The sequence below is a fragment of the Phyllobates terribilis genome, unplaced genomic scaffold, assembly GCF_046119375.1.
Source record: "Phyllobates terribilis strain yellow unplaced genomic scaffold, ASM4611937v1 Scaffold_11__3_contigs__length_659146591, whole genome shotgun sequence".
NCBI lineage: Eukaryota > Metazoa > Chordata > Amphibia > Anura > Dendrobatidae > Phyllobates > Phyllobates terribilis.
In genome coordinates this window covers 195,336,847-195,363,067 of record NW_027362771.1, presented here as the reverse complement: position 1 = coordinate 195,363,067, position 26,221 = coordinate 195,336,847, and positions in this window count along the sequence as shown.

The window sequence follows — 26,221 nt, the reverse complement described above, 5'->3', positions numbered from 1 at the left end:
TAAAAGAATCAAGAAAGAAGAAAAAAAGAAAAATAGAAAGAGCGTTATGGTTCAGTGATTCGAACATGCAAGAAGCTTCGGGTTTCTTTACATGAGCAGCATTTAGACGATGAATAATGCGATCGTAACTCACGACAATCAAGCGATGTCAGACACGTGATTACACATTACGAGTATCATGAATGAAATGGTTGAATATTCATCATTGCATTGTAACACTGAATATTCTGCACAGTGATCACATAGACAGATAATCTGAAGTGTACTTATGTTCAAAGTTCAAATCCCATAAGTGATAGTATTGTACAGACATTTCTGTTAATACTGTAAATAAAGTAATCAAACTAACGAAGCAAAATGTTTTAGGATAATTACAAATATGTAATTGCTTTATTTGCAAACACAGCATGTGGTTCTTCCCATGCTTTAAGTGAGACTGAACTATTGTCTTGGAACACAGTAAACCCTTTTTTAGAGTTGAATTTCCACTCGTCTTTTTTGTCTTTCAAATCATTAAACGAGCAAATGATCAATCTACATTACACAATTTTTGAAAATAGAGCCAGACTTTTTTTCGCTCACCTAAATGATTTTATGCCCAATGAACAAGCAATTTTGGACATATTGTTCAGTGGTTTAACCCATGTACTGCAGCCTTGCAGCACTGGGGTCCAGGGTTCAAATCCCACCAAGGACAACATCTGCAAGGAGTTTGTATGTTCTCCCCGTGTTGGCGTGGGTTTCCTCCGGGTTCTCTGGTTTCCTCCCACATTCCAAAGACATACTGATAGGGAATGTAGGTTGTGAGCCCCAATGGGGACAGTGCCCATAATGTCTGTAAAGCGCTGTGGAATTAATGGCGCTATATAAGTGATTAAAATAAATAATTAAAATAAAACCTGACAGATTATCAGCCAGAATAAATTAGCCTTAAAATACTAACAATTAGTTATGCTAATTAAAAGGATAATAATGAGATTTAGTTTATGGTCCCAGTTGTTTCAAAAAACGTAACATTATTTTATACAATTTAGTTGAAAAAAATCTCATAAACAATTAGCAGCCTTCCATGTTCTCTTGGTTTAGCCTCCAGCTAAACTGAAGTACCAACTATATCTTAAAAAATCTGAAGCATCAGAATACTACACTGCATGGTAAAACTTAGCTTTTATTCCTTCCTTAAAAATACACAGCAACAACAATATTTAAGCTCTGGCAATTAGGTGGTCACTAGATCCCACAGAAGCATCAGTGTTCACTGCATAGTCCTCACTGAGTGCTACATAGCCAACAAAAGAAAAGACAAAAGAAGGATAAACCATTCCGCAGCGTTGATCCGGGGGAAGGTAAAAAAAACACATGCGGTATAGGCCAATTTACATCATTGAGGAAAAATTCACTTCCCAACTCCAGTCTGACAGTCAGATTAAATCCCTGGATTAATTAACTAAGCATAAGATGTAATTTTATTGTTCTCAAGAAAGGCGTCAAGGCCTCTCTTGAACTCATTAAGTGAGTTGGACATCACCACTTCCTCTCCCAGAGAGTTCCAGAGTCTCACGGCTCTGACCGTAAAGAATCCCCTTCTATGCTGGTGCAGGAACCTCCTTTCCTCCAGAAGCATAGTGTGCCCCCTCATCTTTGTCACCATCCTTGGTATAAACAGGTCATGGGAGAGATCTCTGTACTGCCCCCTGATGTATTTATACATGTTTATGAGGTCTCCCCTAAGCCTTCTCTTTTCCAACGTAAATAGGCCTAATTTTGACAACCTCTCTGGGTATTCTAGTCCCTCCATTCCCTTTATTACCTTAGTCGCCCTCCTTTGTACCCTCTCTAGCTCCAATATGCCTTTCCTGAGGATCTTGTGAGGATCTATGAGTCTGTCTGACTGCCGAGGACTGGACCTACTCCATCTAGTTTGAAAGAACTGGAGGTTTAATCATGAGCCATAAATTTACAATGGCGCTTCGTTAAAACCCAGGATGCCATTTATGCCACTAGATCATTATCTGGTTAGTATTATGCATGAGGCGTTTCATGATCGTACCTGATGAAGATGGAAAACCAACCTTGAAACACTTCATACGCCATTTTAAAATAACCTAATTTGTAATGTAGTTTTGTCAAATTATATAGAAAGTGACAGGGTCCATTTTGAAGCCACCTGTTGTTTGTGCCATGTGAACCTGTTTGAAGTTTCAAGAAAAAAGATTTAACGGGTAACGATTCTCCTTGTGGAGAGTGACATATCGGCTCTGTCATGCTAAGGTAAGGAGGCTTATTCACCCTGCAATGCTCCTTTGGGAATTTTTTTATGCAAATTGCCTCTTCAGAGAGGACGAAGACTTGAACTCTATAGCACCACCTGTTGGAAGAAGCAATTCTACAAGTCACAATAAACCCTTTATTGAGTCTTGCAATATGACTTAGGATAAAAGAAAAAAAAATAGTGGTTTATAGTGCTCTTCCATATTAAGCTTTAAATACAACCCTATTAGTTGTCACTAGCTTTTACAGAAAAAGCTAAATGCAACTTTTACGGTGATACTCTCTTGAATGTTAGGCCCATTCTCTAATTAATATTCAAATTTAAAAATCACAGCAGGGGATGTAAAACTGTCAAGTAATTTTAAGTTCCCACAATGAGTTTTTGGTGAGTTTTTGACACTATGAATTTTTACTGTGTAATAAAAACAAAGCAGGTGGATGGGATTTATACAAATCTTGTGTCCACTGTCCGTTTTTTGTTTTTTACATCCTTTTGCAGGTATGTTGAGTTTTCTGTGTAGATTTTCCCCATAAACTTGAATTAGATGAGGAAATTCTGCAGGTAAAAAAAGCACACGCACTATTAGTGCATTTCTACTGCGGAAAGGCATCAAAAACGCATGTAATCCACATATGAGTTATATCCATAAACTTTTTTGAATTTTAAATCCAAGAATAATCAAAATCAAAGCATCTTTATTTAAAGCACAACATACCAAAAAGCAAAAAACATGCAGCCTCAAAATACACTCGAAAGTAACCTAATTTAGCTAATAGGTGCAGAAACACAGTGGAAAATCTGCAACATCAAAAAAATCACCAAATACTTATCATAAGAATACATTCACATTCAACACATTCACGTTCATTCTTGTTTAACACCTTATTTTTTGTAAGAGGAATTACATAAAAATGTCTCCCCCCAAAAAAAATTCTTATCAATGTGGAAATACCTCATATGTGGCTGAACAGTGCTGTTTTGCCATACTTGAGAAGGAAGGAGAGCTTTTTGAAATTTGCAGGCACGCTAAGTCCCAAAACAGTAGAAACCCCCCTCAAGTGACCCTGCAATTGGAAAGTATACGCCTCTGGGAATTCATCTACAGATGTAGCGACAATTTTGATGCCATGGAATTTTTCCAAAAAAACAAGCAGCAACGGATGTTACAGAGTGAAAATTGAAAGTGCCCAATACATTATAGTGCCCAGTACATTGTAGTGCCCAATACATTGTGCCCAGATTGTGCTTCTGGAGTCATGCACACCATAATTTGTAAAATAGGTTCTCCCTGCCAAACTAATGCCAAACATATGGATGCTAAATATAGTTTAGGTACACTGTGTGACTCTGAAGTGAGTGGACATTTGGGAGTGCAGATTTTACTTGATTGCTTTAAGGGAATAGCCATGTCACTTTTACAGCCTTTGTGCTACCAGTAATGTGGAAACCCCCCATATTTCTTTTAAAAAATGATGAACCTAAGTGGGAACTTGTACAGAACTGTGATCAATCGTGCTTTTGTGCATGCCTAAAAAGACAGACATTGCTGGATAGGCCAGATAGAGTGCAATACGATTCCATCTGCCTCATTATAGTGAATGTTCTGATCAGCGTTTTTGTCTGAATCCTGTTTTTTCAGAGATTTAAATGGAAGCACCGATGTAAGTGCTCAGTGTAGAGCAGAGCACAGGATAAATGTGTACTGAGTCTTATTAAATATTTTGGAGGCAGAATTACCAAATCAACAGCAGTTCAAGAATTGCTTCTATTTTTTTTTAATTTATTGCTTTTATTCATTTTTATGCCATTCACTGTGTGAGGGGGTGGTTGAAGATTCCCACTCCACTCCCACCTAAAGCTGTTTTAGTAGATATGATTACCTGTGTAAACATAAAATATGTTATTGGTATTTAGCAGATATGTATTAAATGTATAAAGAGATGTTATTGGGGTTTTGGCCATTAGACAAAAGTGGTTTGCAGATACAGACTACTGTCACCTGTGTGTCAGTTGGCACACAGGGGATAAACCAGTTTGAACAGCCCAAAGCAACAGTTGAAAACTGAAGGATTTCTGAGGGTTGAAGACGGCCATCTTAGAGAGCAGTTGTAAGAGACAGTGGATAGAGACAGATGTGAGAGGGATCCTGTCAGAGACAGACTGTTTCTGTAATTCCTGTCAGAGAAGAAGAAACACATTTGGGGGACGACTACGATTGGATGCAGAGTTGGATTCCCCCCAAAAGCATTGTCTGAGACGTGAATGGCCTTCTGCTAGCCTGTCAGGCTAAAACTGCGCTTCAGGTGACAAGGACGGATCCACTCCACGGTCTCCCAGTTAAACGGCTATTCGGACAATCAGACAGCCTTTTCAGTGATCAGTTAACGGCCAGTAAGTCATAAGCTCAGGCCCCACCACAGGGATCCTGGTGGGCGTATGTATGCAGTCTATAGAGAGAGTTTGGCGCCAAACATAATTTCTCAGTTAGAGACATTGTTTGCTAATAGGGCTGTGTGAACATTAGCTAGATCCTTCCCTAAGTGGGTGAGCTTCTGTATAGATATCATAACTGAATTGTAATTTTAAAGAATTGTTAAGTTTGTGAATCTCTGTGCTGCACCACTGCAGGGGCTGCCTCTTGCACTCATCCAATTACACCCTTGCTCTGGGTAACTCCTAGTTACTGCATTAGGCATAACCACAGGTCAGGCAAATTATAGTGTATCTGAAAGAACATATTGGGCCTATCGGTTGTGCAGAGCAGGGGTCCTAGCTGATCTGGGCTAGGTGTGTGTGATAGTAGTTATCTGTGTTTCTTTCTTATGTTTCCAGGGTAATTCAATTACCATGATACCATATTTATATAGGTTTTTTTATACATTTTTGCATCAACATATTTTGAAAGGTATACATTTTCTATTTTTCTGCTGACAGAGTCATGTGAGGGCTTATTGCTTTGTGAAATGAATTGAAGTTTTTATTGATACCATTTTGGGGCACATAACATTTATTGAGCACTTTCTATTCCAATTTACAGGAGGCATAATGAATAGTGTTGAGCATTCCGATACTGAAATATCGGGTATCGGCCGATATTCGCAGTATCGGAATTCCGATACTTAATTCCGATACTTTTACAATATCGAATACCGGAATCGGAAGTTCCCATAATGCCTGCGCTCTGCAGTGTCTCTGAAGGATGACAAGCTGGATGGCAGCGCTCAGCTGCGATCCAGCCTGTCATCAGAATGCCATCCCAGAGTGGGAGAATTCTCCTGATTGTTTAAAAGCCGGCGTGCGGTAAAAAGCCGCCGGCTTTTAAACAATCACACAGCCCCATACTGCTTCCCCGCAGCCTCCCACCCTGATCCTCCGCTCCCCTCGCCACCTCCCATCCCGATCGTAAGTTAGGACCGGGCGGGGAGCGCAGCACCAAGGAGCGGGGAGCGAAGAACCCGGGCGGGGAAGCCGGCAGTGAAAAGACTTCACCACCAGCTTTCCCGTTCTGTGCTGCGCATTCCCGCCGGTTATTTCAAATGAACAGCTGAGGTATCAGGTGATGCCGATCAGCTGATCATTTGAAGTCGCCGCGGTGCCCTCGGAGGGTTCATGTGAGTTCATGCTTGACTGCATGAACTGAAATGAAATTTCCCACGGTCGCACAGGTCAGCCTCACCTCCCAGACCGGTCATGATTGGTGTGTGTGGGTGTCTGTGCGGGTGTGCGCGGTGTCTGCTGGTGTGTGCGGTGTCTGCGGGTGTGTGCGGTGTCTGTGCGGTGTGTGCGGTGTGTGTACGGTGTGTGTGCGGTGTCTGTGCGATGTCTGCGAGTGTGTGCGGTGTCTGTGCGATGTCTGCACGATGTCTGCGGGTGTGTGCGGTGTCTGTGCGATGTCTGGGGGTGTGTGCGTGCAGGCAGACATAGGCCGATGTGACACTACTACTCCCATCGGCCTATGTCTGTCCCCCGTCCACTCGTGCCAGCAGGATCAGCTCGATGGGAGCAGTAGTTCCCATCAGCCTGATCCTGCTATTTAAATTGCCCTACTGTGTCCCCAATAAATTTTAAATACATGTCATTGGTGGCCAGTGGTTACCTACAATAAATTAGTTCATACATTACCTGTCCCCGCCGATCGCCACCTAAAATAAAGTAAAAAATAAAAAACGACACCTATACTCACCTAGACACCTAATTCCCCGAAGCCATCGATCTCCTGTAATAAAATATAAAATAATAAACCACAACCATATCCTTACCCCTCCGTAGTAGTCCACGAGTGTCCCACGATGATCTCCAGTTTAGAGCAGCCACATAGAATGTGACCGCTCTGAACCGCTGCCACCGCTAGAATGATGGGGCCGTAAAGCAGCCCCGTCATTGCATAAGCGGGTTCGCCGGAGTTCAGGCAGCGCTGCTCCGGTCAGCTCCTTTACGGCCCTGCTGTATCGTGAGAAATTCGCACGGTACAGCAGTGCCGTAAAGGAGGTCTCCGGAGCTGCGCTGCCTGAATGCACTCCGGTGACCTCAGTCAGTGGCTCCCGCTGCCGGGAGCGGACGTGTTCCCGGCAGCGTGAGCTTACAGAAGCCATGCACAGCTGTCACCATCTCCAGATGTGACAGCTGTGCATGGGAGATCAGCGCAGGAACGTGGACAGGTAGCTATTTTCTTTTAGTAAACTAAGAATTAAATAAAATGGTGTGTTTTATTTCAAATAAATTATTTTTTTCTGGGTGTAGTGTGTTTTTTATTTTTAACACTTTGTAGGTTAGTAACGGGGGTGTCTTATAGACGCCCATCATTACTAACCTGGGCTTCATGGCAGCTGGCGCTGACATGAACCCCAACCCGATTACCCCCTGCCACCGCACCAGGGCAGCGTGGAAGAGCGAGGCTAAGTGCCAGAATTGGCGCATCCTATGGATGCGCCATTTCTGGGGCGGATGACAGCTGGTGTTTCTAGCCTGGGAGGGGGCCAATATTCATGGCACCCTTCCTGGGCTATTAATATCAGCCCCCAGCTGTCTGCCTAGCCTTTGCTAGCTATTAAAATAGGGGGGACCCCACGTCATTTTTTTGGGGGGGTCCCCCATTTTAATAGCTAGTAAAGGCTAGGTATTCAGCTGGGGGCTGATATTAGTAGTCTGGGAAGCTCCGTGGGTATTACCCCCTTCCCAGGCTTCAAACATCTGCCCCAGCCGTCTGCTTAACCTCCGCTAGAGACTAAAATTATGGGGCATCCCACGCCAATTTTTTTTTTAAATAAATCCTTTATTTTAACACTAAATGACATTTGAGGAGTAAATAAAGATGCAGTCCCTAAATTATTATTTATTTTTTAATTAATTTTTTACCCAAAAATTTTGACGTGGGCTTTGCCATATTTTTGTATGCCAGCCAGGTACAGCATCCAGCTTCTATGAACGTGCCATTTTCTGGGGTGGCTGCGGACTGCAATTTGCAGTGTGGGGGAGGCCCAGAAAGCTTGGGCCTCCCTGCGCTGCAGATTCCATTTCCCAGCTGCCTAGTTGTACCTGGCTGGACACAAAAATAGGGAGAAGCCTCACGTATTTTTTTTTTAAATTATTTAATGAAATATTTTTTTTTAAAAAGGGCTTCCCGATATTGTTGTGTCCGGCCAGGTACAAATAGGCAGCTGGTGGTTGGGGGCAGCCCGTTCCTGCCTGCTGTACCTGGCTGGACACAAATATAGTGCGAAGCCCCACGTCAATTTTTTTTTAATTATTTCAGGAAATTCATGAAATAATTAAAAAAAAATTGCCGTGGGGCTTCGCACTATATTTGTGTCCAGCCAGGTACAGCAGGCAGGAACGGGCTGCCCCCAACCACCAGCTGCCTATTTGTACCTGGCCGGACACAACAATATATGGAAGCCCTTTTTTTCTTAATTATTTCATGAATTTCATGAAATAATTAAAAAAAAAATACGTGGAGCTTCGCCCTACTTTTGTGTCCAGCCAGGTACAACTAGGCAGCTGGGGGCTGGAATCTGCAGCGCAGGGAGGCCCAAGCCTTCTGGGCCCCACCCGCTGCAAATTGCAGTCTGCAGCCGCCCCAGAAAATGGCGCGTTCAAAGAAGCGCCATCTTCTGGCGCTGTACCCAACTCATCCAGGGCCCTGGTGCGGTGGCTCATTGGGTAATAAAGGGGTTAAGGCCAGCTTGGCATTATCAGCTGGCCCTAAGCCCGAAATTCATGGGGTCACGCCAATATTAGACATGACCACCATGAATTTCTAGTAAAGTATTTAAAAAAAACACAACACCCAGAATAAAGTCGTTTAATTGAAATAAAGACACAATTCTTTATTGTTCTAAATTAAACCATACCTACCATCACGCCCATTCCAGCTGAAGGCAATGATCTCCTGCAATAAAAGAAAAATAATAAACCAACCTCATCCTTACCTTCCCATGGATCCCACGACAGCTTCAGCTCTGCTACATCGAGATGACAGGCTGGACCGCAGCAGAACGCTGCCATCCAGCCTGTCATCCCGCAGACACTGAGAAGCGCAGGCATGCTTGCGCTCCTCAGTGTCTCTCTGTGACGTCATCCAGATGAGCCGAGTTCATGTCCAATGAACTCAGCTCACCTCATGCACGTCACTGACAGCGTGGGAAAATTCTCACGCTGAAGCGCTGAGTGCAGGAGAATTTTCCCACGCTGTCAGTGACGTGCATGAGGTGAGGTCATGTCCAATGAACTCGGCTCACCTCATGCACGTCACTGACAGCGTGGGAAAATTCTCCTGCACTCAGCGCTTCAGCGTGAGAATTCTCCCACGCTGTCAGTGACGTGCATGAGGTGAGCTGAGTTCATTGGACATGACCTCACCTCATGCACGTCACTGACAGCGTGGGAAAATTCTCACGCTGAAGCGCTGAGTGCAGGAGAATTCTCCCACGCTGTCAGTGACGTGCATGAGGTGAGCTGAGTTCATTGGACATGACCTCGGCTCATCTTTATGACGTCACAGAGAGACACTGAGGAGCGCAAGCATGGCTGCGCTTCTCAGTGTCTGCGGGATGACAGGCTGGATGGCAGCGTTCTGCTGCGGTCCAGCCTGTCATCTCGATGTAGCAGAGCTGAAGCTGTCGTGGGAACCATGGAAAGGTAAGGATGAGGTTGCTTTATTATTTTTCTTTTATTGCAGGAGATCATTGGCTTCAGCTGGAATGGGCGTGACGGTAAGTATGGTTTAATTTAGAACAATAAAGAATTGTGTGTTTATTTCAATTAAAGGACTTTATTCTGGGTGTTTGTGTTTTTTTTTTTAACTTTGACTATGGGGTTAGTAATGGGGGTGTCTTATAGACGCCTCTCCATTACTAACCTGGGCTTGATGTCAGCTGGTATTATAAGCTGACATAAACCCCAACCCTATTACCCCACTGCCACCGCTACAGGGCAGTGGGAAGAGCGAGGCTAAGTGCCAGAGTTGGCGCATCCTATGGATGCGCCATTTCTGGGGCGGCTGACGGCTGGTGTTTCTAGCCTGGGAGGGGGCCAATATTCATGGCACCCTTCCTGGGCTATTAATATCAGCCCCCAGCTGTCTGCCTAGCCTTTGCTAGCTATTAAATTAGGGGGAACCCCACGTCATTTTTTTGGGGGGGTCCCCCATTTTAATAGCTAGTAAAGGCTAAGTATTCCGCTGGGAGCTGATATTAGCAGCCTGGGAAGCTCCGTGGGTATTACCCCCTTCCCAGGCTTCAAACATCTGCCCCAGCTGTCTGCTTAACCTCCGCTAGAGACTAAAATTAAGGGGAACCCCACGCCAATTTTTTTTTTAATAAATCCTTTATTTTAACACTAAATGACAAGTACAGTAAGCAACACTGTCACTGTACTTCATATATATGTGACTGACATGTTTCTATCTATCTAATCTGTGTGTGATTATCTATTCCTTCTATTCTAAATTGTCGGGTACAGATGCTGAATTGCCGGCCGGCTTTCTTAAAGAGACGGTGCATTAAAACACTATTATTTTTTTAAATAAATCCTTTACACTAAATGACAAGTACAGTAAGCAACACTGTCACTGTACTTCATATATATGTGACTGACATGTTTCTATCTATCTAATCTATGTGTGAAGCTCTATTCTGTCTGTTATAAATTGTCGGGTACCGCTGCTGAATTGCCGGCCGGCTTTTTTAAAGAGACGGTGCATGAAAACACTAATATTTTTTTTAATAAATCCTTTACACTAAATGACAAGTACAGTAATCAACACTATCACTGTACTTATTATATATGTGACTGACATGTTTCTATCTATCTAATCTATGTGTGAAGCTCTATTCTTTCTATTCTAAATTGTCAGGTACCGGTGTATGCGCTGATGAATTGCCGGCTTTTCGCATAATACATTCTACATTATTCTTAGTTGTTTTACTTCATGTAGAATTAACCTACAAGGAAAGAAAGGGTTTATTTTCATTCCGATATTTCTGTCCCATTGACTTGCATTGGTTTCCGGTATCGGAATCGGCGATATCCGATACTTTTTGAGTATCGGTCCGATCCAATCCAATACGATATTTCCTGATATCGGAAGGTATCGCTCAACACTAATAATGAATAAAAAAAACAGCAATTCAGGAGATATATATATGTATATATATATATATATATATATATATATATATATATATATATATATATATATATATATATATATATATATATATATATATATATATACACATACATACACATACACTGTGTTCCAAATTATTATGCAAATAATATTCTCTCAGATTTTCCCAAATTACCTATATGAATTGCAGTCATTGTAATTTTCCTGTCAAATAACTATTAGAGTACAATTGAAAGGTTTTTGTACAAACTGCCTATGATAACAGTACATTTTAAAAAAAATAAAACACTCAAACTGCACTCAAAATGCATGTTCCAAATTATTATGCACAGCAGAGTTTTCAACCTTTTCATTTTAATAAAGAACAAAAAAATGGTCATTTTTGAAATTATAAGCATTAGCAGGTTATTACAAACTGAAATCAAACAGTTTCCAACTCAAAACTTTATTCTAGGTGATGTAAAATTTGCACATAGGACCCCTTGTTCGAAAGGAGCTTCTGAACTCTCTCATTCATTGAATCTGTCAGATTTTGGATGGTTTCTGCTTCAATTGTTTTGCATGAGGACAGAATACCCTCCCAGAGCTGTTGCTTAGATGTGAACTGCCTCCCGCCATCATAGACACTCCTTTTGATGATGCTCCAGAGGTTCTCAATGGGGTTGAGGTCAGGGGAGCATGGGGGCCACACCATAAGTTTGTCCCCTTTTATGCCCACAGCAGCAAGAGATGCAGATGTGTTATGTGCAGCATGAGACAGGGCATTATCATGCATGAAAATGATCTTGCTGCGGAATGCACGGTTCTTCTTCTTGAATCATTGCAGGAAGTGCTGTTTGAGAAACTCCACATACATTATGGAGTTCATCTTTACCCCTTCAGGGATCCTTAAAGGGCCGACAATCTCTCTCCCCTTGATTCCAGCCCAAAACATTACTCCACCTCCTCCTTGTTGGCGCCGTAGCCGTATTTGCATGGGGTGTCCATCAACCAGCCATCCTCCACTCCATCCATCTGGACCATCGAGATCATTTCATGCATGATAATGCCCCTTCTCATGCTGCACATAACACATCTGAATCTCTGGCTACTGTGGGCATAAAAGGGGACAAACTTATGGTGTGGCCCCCATGCTCCCCTGACATCAACCTTACGTTTCAGTTCAGACCTTCAGGTTTTTTCGTTGCAGTTAGAATGCTTTAGTGCATATAAAAGGGTGTGGCCGCCCTTTGTCTGGGCTGAGACGCTCATTTTGCCTCGGTTTTATGCTTACACTAGGGATCAGTCTCTCTGCCCTTGTCCATATGTATGTCACTTGACAAATGGTAAAGTTTTTAATATTAGAGTTATTATCTAGTGAATCCTGCTTTGAGCAGGGGGTTGGACCAGATGACCCAGGAGGTCCCTTCCAACTCTACCATTCTATGATTCTATGACTGTCCCATAAGGGTTGCCGTGAAGTGGCGGGATGGCTTTCACATTATTTTGATCAAAATTATGTTAACTAAATATCCTTTATTATTATTTTTGCACTGTGCGATTTATACATCTACTTTCAGTTATTTGGGTATTTTTCTTGATCTTGGTTTCTCTCTGTTTAATGGCCTTGTGTGAACATGCATTTACATTTTGCATGCACATCAACTTACGTTTCAGCTCAGACCTTTAGGTTTTTTTATGTTCGATTACTGTTCGTGCTCCAAAATCATAACTGGATTTTTTCTCAGTAATGCTGAAAATTAATGTTAATACACAGTTTGGGTGTACAGCGGGGCGGGGGGAGGGGCAGGGGATGGATCTCTGAAGGAATAATGAAGATCTCCATTTTTTTTTCTCTTTCCCGCATTTACAGTGGGGAGGTGCAGTCTGTCAGCCTATCAGCAGCGCACACACGGAGCGAACTGCTTTTTTTCACACAAGCAAGGGCATGTGTCATTGGCAGTGTATGTCACATGTCCTTGCCCTATAAGACCCAGCCACTTTCCCCGTCACCACCATTTTCTCACTGCTGCAGCTGCGTGTTAGACGGCACCGCTGTTGCTGTGTGAGCTATACTTTGTTAATTTCAAGCCAATTTTCGCACAAATCTACAGATAGCTTGGGAGTAGGGAAGAGTTGTGATTGCAGTCCTTTTAAGGACTAGGTTACATAATTTCATACGACTTTTATCAGGCAGGTCTGTGCTCTTAAATAGATAGGCTGGGAGTAAAGACTAATTGTAATTGCAGTCCTTTTCAGGGCTAGGTTAAATCAGTTCCTATCACTTTTTTGCCAGGCAGGTCTGTGCCAGTGCTGTGCAAGTTTTTTTCACAGTATTTGGCTAAATCTAGCAAAGCAAATCCTTTTTGGCCTATTGCAGAGTGTGTTAGTCAGTGGAGTAGCCTATCTGTGTTGCAAGCTACACCACCTGTGTATAGAATACACATTTTTTTACTGCACCTAGTGAAGTAAAACCTTTTGGGCATAGCATCATTCTATTAGTCCATCTATACTGACCTCCATCAGGTTGCAAATTAAAAATATTTTTTATCTGCATCTAGCTCTGAAAAAATATTTAGGCTTCTAGCAGTGTGTGGGACTTGGACTATTAGTCCATCTATACTGACCTCCATCAGGTTGCAAATTCAATATAATTTTTTTCTGCATCTAACTCTGAAAAAATATTTCAGCTTCTAGCAGTGTGTGGGACTTGTTCTATTAGTCCATCTATACTGACCTCCATCAGGTTGCAAATTAAAAATAATTTTTATCTGCATCTAGCTCTGAAAAAATATTTGGGCTTGTAGCAGTGTGTGATACTCATTGTATTAGGCCATCTATACCAAGCTCCACCAGCTTTGAAATTAATAATAATTTAGAGCTGCATCTAGCCCTGAAAATAATTTTTCTTCCCAATAGTGGTAGCAATAGAAATATGGGGCGCGCGCCTGGCTAACAAAAATATACGCTTCATAACAAAAAACACCAGCCTAGCGCATAGCATTAATAAGATGGCATCATCATTTCTCCCAGTGCTAGGCCTACTACGCCGGCTAGCATTCCTGTGCCTAAAACACAATGTATGGGCCCGCGCTAGCCACTATGCTGAGGTGTCTAAAGCTGCTGCTAATGCTTTATAACAATTCAATTGGCAGATTTTCACAGAGCTCTTCCACAACGCCCACCCATCGGGCAACTGTTGCCCACCCTCCCTATGGGATCTAGTGGCGAATAGTTGATGCCATTAATCAGAGCGTCAGTTGCCCCGTCGACATGGCAAGCATACAGTAAGGCATGGGAAGAGTGGACATGACTAGTAGCAGGCAGACGGGTTGACCAATGTGAACAAGCCAGATCACAAGTCACCATAGAATTTCTCCACCAGCTAATGATGAGGGGCATATCAGGGGCGTCAGCGCAGCGGTGTCTGACCGGAGTAGCATTTCACTTCCAACTACTGAATTGGGGAGATGTGACAAAGATTCATCATCAGACAATCCATAAAAGGGTGGAAAAGGGGTCAGCCAAGTCAGGAGTGTAGACGTCCCATCCCGTGTCACTAAAACTGATTTCTCACATCATATCCCTAACACCATTAACATGACACTCACAATTTGAAGCAACACTACTGTCTACTGCATTTGTGATCGCTTTCTTTGGGGCGCTATGCATTAGCGAATTAGTCCCTCAATCCAAAATTACCACCAGTGGAGGCTTATTACACCAGGACGTAGTCATAGCCAATAATGCAATACGTCTACGCATACGCCAATCCAAAACTGTTCCAGCGGGCAGGGGCACTTGGGTACTTCTACAACCCACAAACGGTACAATGAGTCGGGTAACAATAGTAAAAACATATATAACTATCAGATCACAAAGTAATTTCTTCCTATCACACATTGATGGAACGCCATTATCAAGATACCAGTTCCAAGCTTTATTTAATAAATGCATAACATCGGCAGGGAACCACCCCAAAGATTACGGGACACACTCATTAGGCATAGGCGCGGCCACGGAAGCAGCAAGAGCAGGACTGTCAGAAACGGAAGTTCAGAGGATAGGGAGATGGCGATCCACGTGTTTGGCGAGATACATAAGACCGGACTTGTTATCCTAACGTGGTTTGTTTCTTTTACAGGTGACGCTAAGCCAACAGTGTGGGTGATATATATTGGGCAGAAAGAAAGGCAAAAGTCCGCCCAGGCGGGAGGAAATTAGAGTTTCATAACACATATTTCAACTGGAGAGGTATTAGAGGCCTGCTATGGCCACAGGTACTAATGGAGGTAATCAAGGTAGGGAGAGAGGCAAGAGGTCTGGTCATCTTAGTTATACAGGCCGGGGGAAACAACCTAGGTCATCACAAGAGCGCATAACTAATGGCAATAATGAAACTAGACACTGAGCGCTTCAGAGAATTTTTCACAAAACTAGCTATAGTATGGTCAGAGATTGTGCCGATAGTGGTATGGCAAGGTGCGCGAGACATCACGGCCATCGAACGGACAAGGCGGGTAATAAATATTCGGATGGCAAAATTTAGAAGAGACAGAGGCGGTGTAGTGATACGACACCGACAACTGGAAGGAGATAAAGCAGGCCTCATACGGCCCGACGGTGTTCACTTAATGGATATTGGACTGGACATATTCCTGTCAGGACTCCAGGACGGAGTGGGGCAAGCATTAAGAGTGATGGGTGGGGGTCAGAGTCCTGCATACGAGTACGCAGGGTCCTCCGTGGCCTGGAAATAGAAAGGACATGTTGGAGAGTTACACTTGTTGGCCAACTTGCCGGAGTGGAGACCCAGGGCATGCTGCAACAAGCTGAATTATTTTAGAAATAAAATGCCTTTCTAATGGAATGAGTATAAAGAGTTAATAAAGCTGTGACCGATCCTCACCCATCCAGTTGTAATAGTTACATTATTGTATTGTCCATGAAAGTGGGGCGGTAGGGGGGCTGAGCGTCTGGGTTTGGTTGGGGGTCCCCACAGTCTGCCTAGGCTAGATGCAGTTAAAAATTCTACGCTGACTAGCAGACACTGAAGCTTTGGAGCAGACCTCTGAGTAAACAGATCTTCAGACTCAACCATCTGTGTTACCCCAAGCCATAGTGTATGTAGTTTCTTACAGTTAAAAGGGGTGGGGGGCGACCCAACCCACCTCGAATTGACGATGCCAACGTCACGTAAGACACAGCAAGGGGACTCCAAAAAGAGTCTCCATTTTGTCCCAAAATTGTGACACAGACACCACTTAACACTAGAACGCATACCTGGGGCCTCGCAGGCCCGCCCTGTTAATTGTTTTCTATTTTCTGCAAGATTACTTTAGTTAGAATTTTGAAACTCTAGGTATTTTTCATGTATGTAGTTGTTTGTCATTTGAGTTTGAGTTATTCCATGTTATTTGCACACGGGTCTAAAAGGCCCCAGGTATGTGAAAGTGTAGATTTTTATGGTCATGCGTTCTAGGGTTAAGTGGCATCAATTGCCCCACAGTTGCTTAAAACCTTTGGTGAGGTGATTTTACCAAATCCTCAAGCTTTTAGTCTCCCCAGGATGACACAGGGGTAGAAAAGTCCTTGCGAATCCAAGATTTGTTCATCTTTATGAACGTGAGTCTGTCTACATTCTCAGTGGACAGCCGCGTGCGCTTATCTGTCAGCACACCACCAGCAGCGCTGAACACACGTTCAGAGAGAACTCTGGCTGCAGGGCATGACAAGATCTCCAAGGCGTGTGTGGCGAGCTCCGGCCATTTTTCCAGATTGGAATCCCAAAATGAGCAAGGGTCCAGTGACACAGTCATGGCTTCGATGTTCACTTGGAGATACTCCTGTACCATCCTCTCTAGGCGTTGACTATGTGTCAGACTTCTTGTCTCCTGTGGCCTTGCAAAGGATGGTCTAAAAAAGTGGTGAAACAATTCCACAAAATTGCTGTTACCAGCAGATACTGTGTTACTGTTACGGTTACGGTTTGAGTGATCAAGACTCGACAGTCCCATGCTTGCCAAGTTAGAACTGTGAGATTCACTACGTGCACCACTGGTGTTTTGTGGAAAAGCACATGTAAGATTCTGCAACAGCGTCTGCAGATACTCCTGTACGCGTAAATCCCTTTTTATGGCAGGAATTATTTCGGCAAATTTACTTTTGTACCGGGGATCTAAGAGTGTGGCAACCCAGTAGTCGGGATTACTTTGAATTCTGACAATCCGAGGGTCATGTTGCAGGTAGTGCAGCAAGAAGGCACTCATGTGTCTTGTGCATCCAGGAGGACCAAGTCCTTGTGGTGTTGGTAGCGAGGTAAGAATCATGCTTCCTTCTTCAGACCTCTCCCCCCAACCTCGCACAACAGAAATGTGATCAAGGTCTCCCTCATCTGATGAGTCTTTCATGCCCATCGCCAGTTCGTCCTCCACTTCTTCCTCAGCTCCTGCACCTTCCTCAACAGTTTGGCTGCTACCATGCGCCCTTGTTAATCCCTCTCCCCCACCCTCCCATGCCTGCCGCCTTGGTGCTGCCAACCGTCTGGACCTTGGAGATGTTATCCCTTCCGCATACGACTCCTCCTCTACTTCCTCCACCTCCTCTTGTTCCACCACCTGACTCTGAATTCTGTTTAATGTGTGCTCCAGCATGTAAATCACCGGAATAGTCATGTTGATAATGGCATCGTCGTCAGCACTAAACATCTTCGTCGCCATTTCAAAACTGTGCAGAAGGGTGTGTGGTGCCCCTGAGGGTTCAGTTGCCATAGAGTTACTGCATCTCACCCAGAGGTGTGGTATCTCACCCTCAGGTAAGGAAGGCGTATGGCTCGGGACCCTAACACCTGCATCCAACACATACCCGCAGTGGGGGTAGGGCGAGATTGCTCCTAAGGGAGAGCACAGTCCCAGGTCCCTGGCTGGCGGGAGGGTCCTATGTAGTGGGGGCTTAGGGGAGCAGCTTAAGGGAGCACATGACAGGGAGAGTATAAATAGGAAGCCATCTTCGAAAGAGCAAGCCAGTCAGAGGAGAAGTGACAGGAGCAGAGGCTCTGCATGAGCTCTGCTCCGGAGGCGGGCCTAGCCTGAGAGGCCCAGGACTGAAGGAGAGAAGAGAGGAGTGGGAGCAGGAAGGCTCCAGGAACCAAAGGGACCCTAGGGCTACGGGCTGTGTAGAAGGCCACCCGTACTCCCGCTGCTACCAGGAGGTAGAAGGGTTAGGCCAGATAAGGGGAACCGGTCCCTCAACTAGCGGAGAAACAGCAAGGCTCAACTAGAAACCGGAGGCTGCAGCATTTCATGTACTGCAGGCCAAAGTCCACACCAGTCTCACTAAGAAGGTAGCCACATAGGACCCAGGGGACGGAACAAACGTCGCCCGCCAAGGCCCGAGGATACCGGATAGAAGTGTCACTGGGTGTGAGGTGCAGGGAGAAGGCCAGAGAAAGGACACACAGAAGGGGGTCCTGCTAAGTACTCCGGAGCTATCTGGGGGTGGACTGAGCCCCTCACTGAGTAAGTACAGCACGATGGGGGAGATTGCTCTGGTACCTGTAATCTGGACTGCAACAACTGTGAGTAAAGATCTTGGGACTGCATCACACGGACTCTGTGTTCATTACTGACTCCCTGCACTACAACCACCATCATCCACCCACACTGCCCTGAAGCTACACTCTTCCTGTGGGGAGTAATAATACCATTGCTGCAAAACCACCAGCTTCAGAGGACTGTTCCGCAGCGGCGGACCCCTTTGGCCGCACACCACAGGTGGCGTAGTCGGACATTATAAAACCCATATATACAAATTACCCTTGGATTGACTGCCCTGGGTCACGGACCGGGTCACCGCCACAGTGACTACAACCCCCAGCATCTACCGGCCCGGCAAAGGGTACCCCACGGCCCAGGAGGCGCGTCAACTTCAGAGGTCCCTGATCTGAGACCACTCCTGCAGCGCGATTTGCCCCACCTCTGGATCTCGTTGGCCCAGGCTATAAGTCAGAACGTATTGCACCACGGCTTGTCGGTGCTGCCACAGTCGCTGCAACATGTGCAGAGTTGAATTCCACTGTGTCGTCACATAGCATTTCAGCCGGTGAACTGGCAGGCCCAACGACTTCTGTAGAGATGTAAGTCGTTGAGCTGCGGGATGCGAACGGCGGAAGTGAGCACACAGCGACCGTGCCCTCTGCAGAAGGCCATCTAGTCCGGGATAGTGGGCTAAAAATTGCTTGAATACCAGGTTCAACACGCGAGCCATACAAGGCACGTGTGTGACATTGCCCCGGCGAAGGGCCGCACCCAGGTTTGCAGCATTGTCGCACACGGGCTTCCCTGGTTGCAGGTCCAGTGGAGACAACCATTCATGAAACTGGGTCTCCAGAGCTGACCACAACTTCTCAGCTGTGTGACTCACATTTCCCAGACATTTCAAAGTAAACACTGATGCCGTTTAGCCATGCTGCCAGTATAGTAAGGAGGTGTGCAGGATTCCTTCTGCACAGTTAGAAAGTAGGTGGCATTACCAGACAGGCTTTGGGTGCAGGTGGAGGACCGAGAGGAGGTTGAGGAGGCAGAAGCAGTGTAGGAACTTCAAGATAAAGAGGATTGACGCACAACTTGTGGGGACAGCAAGACTTGGACAGCAGCCCCTTGTCCTGCTGTCACCATAGTTACCCAGTGCCCAGTCAGCGACATGCAATGCCCCTGTCCATGCCTACTCGTCCAAGTGTCTGTGGTGAAATGCACCCTGTCACACACAGAGTTTCTCAAAGAAGCGGTGATGTTGTGTGCGACACGCTGGTGGAGCACAGGCACACCTTTTTTTGAGAAGTAGTGCCGACTGGGCATCTGGTACTGGGGCACTGCGACGGACATAAGGTCTCAAAAATCCTCTGTGTCCTCCAGGCGGAAAGGCAGAATTTCTGTAGCCAACAGCTTGCAGATGGTTAAATTCAACCTCTTAGCTTTGTCATGGCTAGGAGGAAATGGTCTTTTACTTTTCCACTTCTGAGGGACCGAGGGCTGGCTGTTGTGCTTAGACGGGGTTGAGTAGGGTGTCCCCGGCAAACTGCCGGTCTGTGAGGAAGATGCAGGCGGACATGTTAGGTTGCCTTGATCCAAAGGTGGTGCTCTCGATGTCAGAGAGCGCTCAACACCAGCAGGTGTTTCCACTTCCCAATGAACTGACGACCTGCCAATCACACTGGCTGTTGCGGGTAAAGAGGTGGCAGGTCAGCGTCCAAAAACATGTGTGACTGCTGTCCCTCCAGTCACAGAGGATGAAGAGGCCGCGGATGCACAAGATGGGGCAGACGGTGGTTGGCCCGGCCCGCTAGGCCGCATTGTAGCACAGTGAGCTTTCCACTGCAACTTATGCTTCATATCCATGTGACTGTTCATGCATGAAATACTCAAACTATGGATTTTTTGGCCTCTACTTAGCTTTTGGTGACAAATATTACAGATAACACGAGTTGGGTCATCCTTATCGATCTGAAAAAATGCCCAGGCTATGCAAGGCTTAGAGCCCATGCGACCTGAAGAGCCACTACAACTTGTGGTCAGAGGCATAGTTGTGGTTGAGGATGCAGTTGTTGACGTGCTTCCAGTACTCCGGCTCTGTCCAGGAAGGCGCAACCTAACCTCATCATCAATAGCATCTGTGACGCCCCGCTGCGCTTGGTATCACAGATCCTAGAAGAGTGCATTGATGGAATCCTCCACAAGAGGCCCCCATAAACATTCACACATCTCCACCTTCCACCTCAGACCAGCAGAGGGAGCCCGTTGGGGATATAAAAAGGGAAGGTGGAGCTAGGCAGTTCAGTTCCTCTGAAGAGTTCCTGCAGTAGAGAAGCCTAAGAGAGGTCAGTCTGCAGTGGAGCTCAGTCTAGTCTAGAGAACTCAGTTAATAGTTCAGCAGTGGAGCATGAGGCTCCTGCTAGCTAGATTCAGGGAGCCCAGATAGAGCTTAAGGTGTGCCGGCACCATAAGATCGGTGAAGCGCGGCATGCTGCTGTTAGTGTGTATAGCCTAGTGAGGGCCCGAGTAGGCCGAAGGCGAGTGGCGAGTTAGTACATAAGGGGCAGAGGAGCTTAACCAGCTCATCCAGAAGCATTTACCGGACACCGGATCCGAGTTTACCGGGATCTCTATGACCCAGTAAAGCATAACCGGAATCCCTGGAGAAATACAAGTCCCAGGATCGCTAAGGTGCTGATACGTAACAGAGCCAGGAGACGCTTAGGCCCCGCATACTGGGAGCGTGAACTCCAAGAGAAGGCCCTACCACAAGGTCAGCCAGCGCAGGACAGAGACAATTTTAGGCCTAGCTCCAGGCAGGTCAGAAACTTACTACGCAGAGGCAAGAAACAGGAGGCCCTACACCCGCTCATTGGGGAGGATCCTGATATGCACCCTTCACCCTACAGTGCTCCGGGATGTGCCTGAATTTCCACCAGTAAAAGGTACTGAAGTGACTACCGTGTCCGTTCCCGTTCTTCGCCTGTCCTGCATTCCCCCTGCATACGCTGCCCTGAGACCTAGCTCCACCTGTGGGGAGCTATACCATCAAGCTGTCTTATAACCGGCCTCAGTAGACTGCTGCAGCGCTGGTGCTTCTCACCAGATACCACAGGTGGCATCACGAACTCTTATAAAATTAACAATTGTCCAACCTTTTAAAGAGTGACCCCAGGGTACGGGACAGGGAGCCGACCACCGCGACATCCTCAAGGCCAGGCAAAGGCCCGGGTACCGAGTCATCCCCATCCCCTGGGCTAGTCACATCCTCCTCCACCTCCTCTGCTGACCTCATCGACTGGCTGACTGTGGGTTGACAGTAAGTGGGATCTCCAACCTCGTCATCATCACCCTGTGTGTTCTCACACCCATCGTCCTCAGAGCCAACCTCTTCCTGCCCTGACCAAAAAGTCAAGTTGTCGTTCCAATCAGGTATTTGAGTCTCATCATCGTCTTCATCATTGTCTCTACCAACAGGAGTTACAGTTTGGGAACGAGGGTCTACATTACGCTCAGAACCTTCTTCATCTGGTCCTGGATCCGACTTATAAAGATTCTGAGCATCAGTGCAGATCATTTCCTCGTCTGGATTAACAGAAGCTCTGGAGCAGACCTCCGTTTCCCAGGCTATAGTATGAGTAAACAGCTGTGCAGACTCAACCATCTGTGTTACCCCATACTCAGACGGGCAGCTGGAGACTTGGGAGCTGTGAGGAAGCAAGTGCGATTGGGGTGACACCTCTGAGGACTGGAGTATTTGTGATGTTGAAGTTGAGGTGGAGGAGAGCCCACTTGAAGGAGCACTTGATATCCGTTGAAGCACCTGCTGCTTTTGTGCCTCATCTGGAATTTGCAGCGATTGGCGTGTCCGTAAGAAAGGGATCGTATCACATTGTCCACAAAAAGAAGTAGACATCTTAGTTTGGCTGGAAGATGGTCTTTCTTCTGCAGATGTTACCCCCCCCCCACCTTGGGGGGGCTCGACCCACCAGCGGACAGGCACCAGTATTGGGAGAGGGGGGCTGGCCGTCAGGGTCCACCGTGGCTCTGGCACAAACCCGGCGACACGGAGGTCGCACGGGCAGGAACGGACTGGCCGTGTCGGCTTCGCACTTTTTTGGTTTTAGAAGGGCATGACATGCCTATATCTGTGCCTCCCCCTCCTTTTACTCCTCCACCTCTATTCTTTTCGCATGACTATATGTACTTGTCACTTTTCCATGTGTTAGTTGTGTCTTCTGAGCAGTTTTTCAGCTTTTGGACACCTTCTGAAGTGTTTTTTATGTGTTTCAATGTGTTTTTGTTTGCCTGCCATTGGTTTTAACGGTGATCGACGGTGTTCGACGAACAGTTCGACGAACAGTTCGGCGAACATACGGGTGATCGACGAACCGAACCGAACTCGAACACTACGGGGGTGGCTCAACACTAGTTATCATAGGCAGTTTGTACAAAAACCTTTCAATTGTACTCTAATAGTTATTTGACTGGAAAATTACAATGTCTGCAATTCATATAGGTAATTTGGGAAAATCTGAGAAAATATTATGTGCATAATAATTTGGAACACAGTGTACATACAAACACACATATATATAATGCTGGATGCGTCCCCCTGTCCGAAGCCAGTCGTGAATGCGCACTGTGCCAGTGTGGCCGGAGTCAGGACGCATCCAGCGTTAATAGACCAAGAGGAGGACAACACTGGAGGAGGAGTGTGGCGCCGGAAGTCGCGGTATGCATAGGCGCTGACCCCATACCGCAATCTCCGGCGCCATGAGGACATACTGCAGTCTCCATGAGGCTGGAGGAGGAGTGTGGCGCCGAAGTCAGTGCCTGCGCATAGAATGATCTTCGGCGCCAGTTGAGTTATTCCAAGGCTTTCATTGCAAAGACAGAAATAACTGTTTTTAGATGTTGGCCGCCTGAGGTGAGGTTTTGGAAAAAAAAGATTAAAGCTGTATTATGGTGTTTGCAAAACTCCCACAAAAATGAATGAGAGTTATGGTAACCATGTAGCAAAGTGAGCTATGCTGTTGGTGAAACTCCCGAAAAATTCTGTAGCTCTCTGTGCTATGCTGTTTCTATAAATTTTATGGGAGTCACACAAACAGTGTAGTGCATCCGTGCTTGGCTAGTTTCATAGACCTGCTGTTACGGATCCGTGTGGTGGAACCTCTGTGCTGCGGTGCAAGGAGGGACCAGAGGGGCATGACTAAGTATCTACTCGGCATGACCAAGGTCGCACGGCGGCTCTGTCGACTCCGTGAACCAGGGAGGGACCGAGCAGAGGGACCAGGTGCCACTTTGGGACTGATCTTGTATGAGAGCAGGTTACTCCCATGGGTTAGAAGGCAGGAACTGACTGGTAAAGTGGATGAGCACGGCAGGCAGTCTGACGGGTGGTCCGGGTAGACAGGCAGGCTGATTCGGCTGATAGCCAGATGAGTGCTCTGGGTAGGCAAGCTGGCGGACACAACAGGTAACAAGCAGGTGCTTCCAGGTAAGCAGGCAAGCGGGCACGGCAGATAACAGGCAGGTGCTTCCAGGTAAGCAGGCTGGCGGGCACGGTAGGTAACAGGCGGGTGCTTCCAGGTAAGCAGGCAGACAGGGTCCATAGACAGACTGGCGGACTGGACTGTAGGCAGACTGTCGGACAGGACTGACTTGCAGAGGACCTGAGGGCTGAAGCAAAGTAAATATCACAGAGCAACAACCTTGCACGGGCACCTCCATATTGGAGGAGGTGCCTCTTATAGAGAAAGTCCACTAGCCATTGGCCGGGAACTTTTTAGCATGGCGCGCGCGGCCGCTCTAAGAAGGAGGGAGTGTGCACCCTAAGCACAGTGCCAGGAAAGCTGCGTGCACCAGCAGCAGGGAGGCCGGAAGATGCCGGAGCAGGACCACGGCGGTAAGGGGGACGGCATCTCTGCCTGGCAGGAGGCAGAGACTCCAATGCTACACCTGCCTCTGGTGACCAGAACCTAAAAAGCAGTTTAACCTCTAACTTTGGGGTTAAAGCCTATTAATTTTATTGCTCTTACCATCGGTTCCTTTGGTACTGCATGAATCATTTGGGGGGTTTCAACTTTATGGCTCATGAAAATCAGCCGATACTCTTGTCTCTCATCATCATAATTAACAACTGCCATCTAACCAGTTTGACCACTTCTAGTTTGGCATTCATTTTCAGCTGCTGGTGTAGTTGACACTTATGGGACCAAGACCTGGATGTGATTGCTGATGCAACCTTATATTTAAATCTGCTGACTAAGGCAGTGTGGCTTATTATCACTTTCCTTGTCTTGGGCTTCCACACTGTCAATCATCCACCTCATCTAAATTCTTTAGAATATGTCTGTCGGGGGGTTAAAGGTACATGATAGAGTCCCCTTCAAAACATGCACTACAGGTTGCCCTGCGCTAAATTAATCATTAATCACCTAAATAACAAAAATCTCTTTAAGAAGATGTAATCTTCAGCCTTTTATGTGTGAATAGACATTAACATTATCATGACAATACATTGAAAACTATTTTCTTTACAATTGATTATCATTCATATTTTCTTTTAGACTGCATTTTTATCTTGTATCATCAGAAAAACGATCTAAATCATTTAATGAAATTCACGGTATACTACAGTAATTCTGAGTTATAAAATATCTTGTTTCAAGCTTTAGACTAAAATAAGTAGCCGTGCCGCTGTACAAATATCCCTTCGTATAAATATTTACCAGCTTTATCGACAAACATTCTATTTCTAAAAAGATGAAGCTCTGGAGGTGTACAAACATTTCTCTGCATATATTCTCAGTCTTCAATTGCCTTAAACAAACAATTGTTCTTTAGAACTGGATGATATGGAATAAGATCTTTGCCTGTTCAGGCGGACGCTGCAGCATCAACCAGAGTTCAATCATGAATATGATAAACCAAATATCAGCCATCTGCTAGATCATAAGAGCATATGTTAAAAGAGAGAGAACACACTGTAACCCCAGCATGCCAGGCAGATATCCCAGCACAGAGCGTAGACTGGAAAGTAGCGAGTCCTCCAGTACAACAGAGGTTAAGCAAGGCTTTTCCTTAATTATTGTCAGAGTTTTACATGAAGTCTGCTTCATCAACTGGATAAATATTTGACTGCTATTCAGTAAATTGCATTAGTTTACTTTAACTGTATGCTCAGTCATATTCAGGCATCATACATTAGGCAATGTAGTGTGTAATGCATCTCCACAGGTGACCAGAGCTATTCTCTGTATGAGGTAAATTAAAACTCATATTTTAAAAATTAAACATTCTTGCACTTTATGATTTCAATATTTAATTATAAAATGTGTCAGAGCCTAATCTCTGACTGAGTCAGGCATGAAATTAATCAAAAAAGAAAGAAGTTTAGCTATCCTTTACTGTGAAGAAAATATGATTTGTTATTCCGTCTCTTGATTCTGACATCACACACATTTTGCGCAAAAAGGCTTTAATGAGAACAAAGTCAAACAATTCAGCCGTAGTTGCTGACTCAGAAGATCAATGCAATTAACAAAACAAATGGGTAATTGGGAATAATGGGCAATGGGAATACTGCCAACGGCATTCTGGGGAATATGTAAGTCATGTTTAAAGATGCAGACAAGGTTTTTGACCCTCTGGTTAAGCAGATGTTAACATGATACTATGTTAAGTTTACAACATGCTCTTTTCAGATCATCTGATGATACAGACCTTTTTGATGTTTCAGTATTTTTTTTTACTGTTGATTACAATGTATGTGAATTTAAAAAAATAAACATTAATTATAGCAAT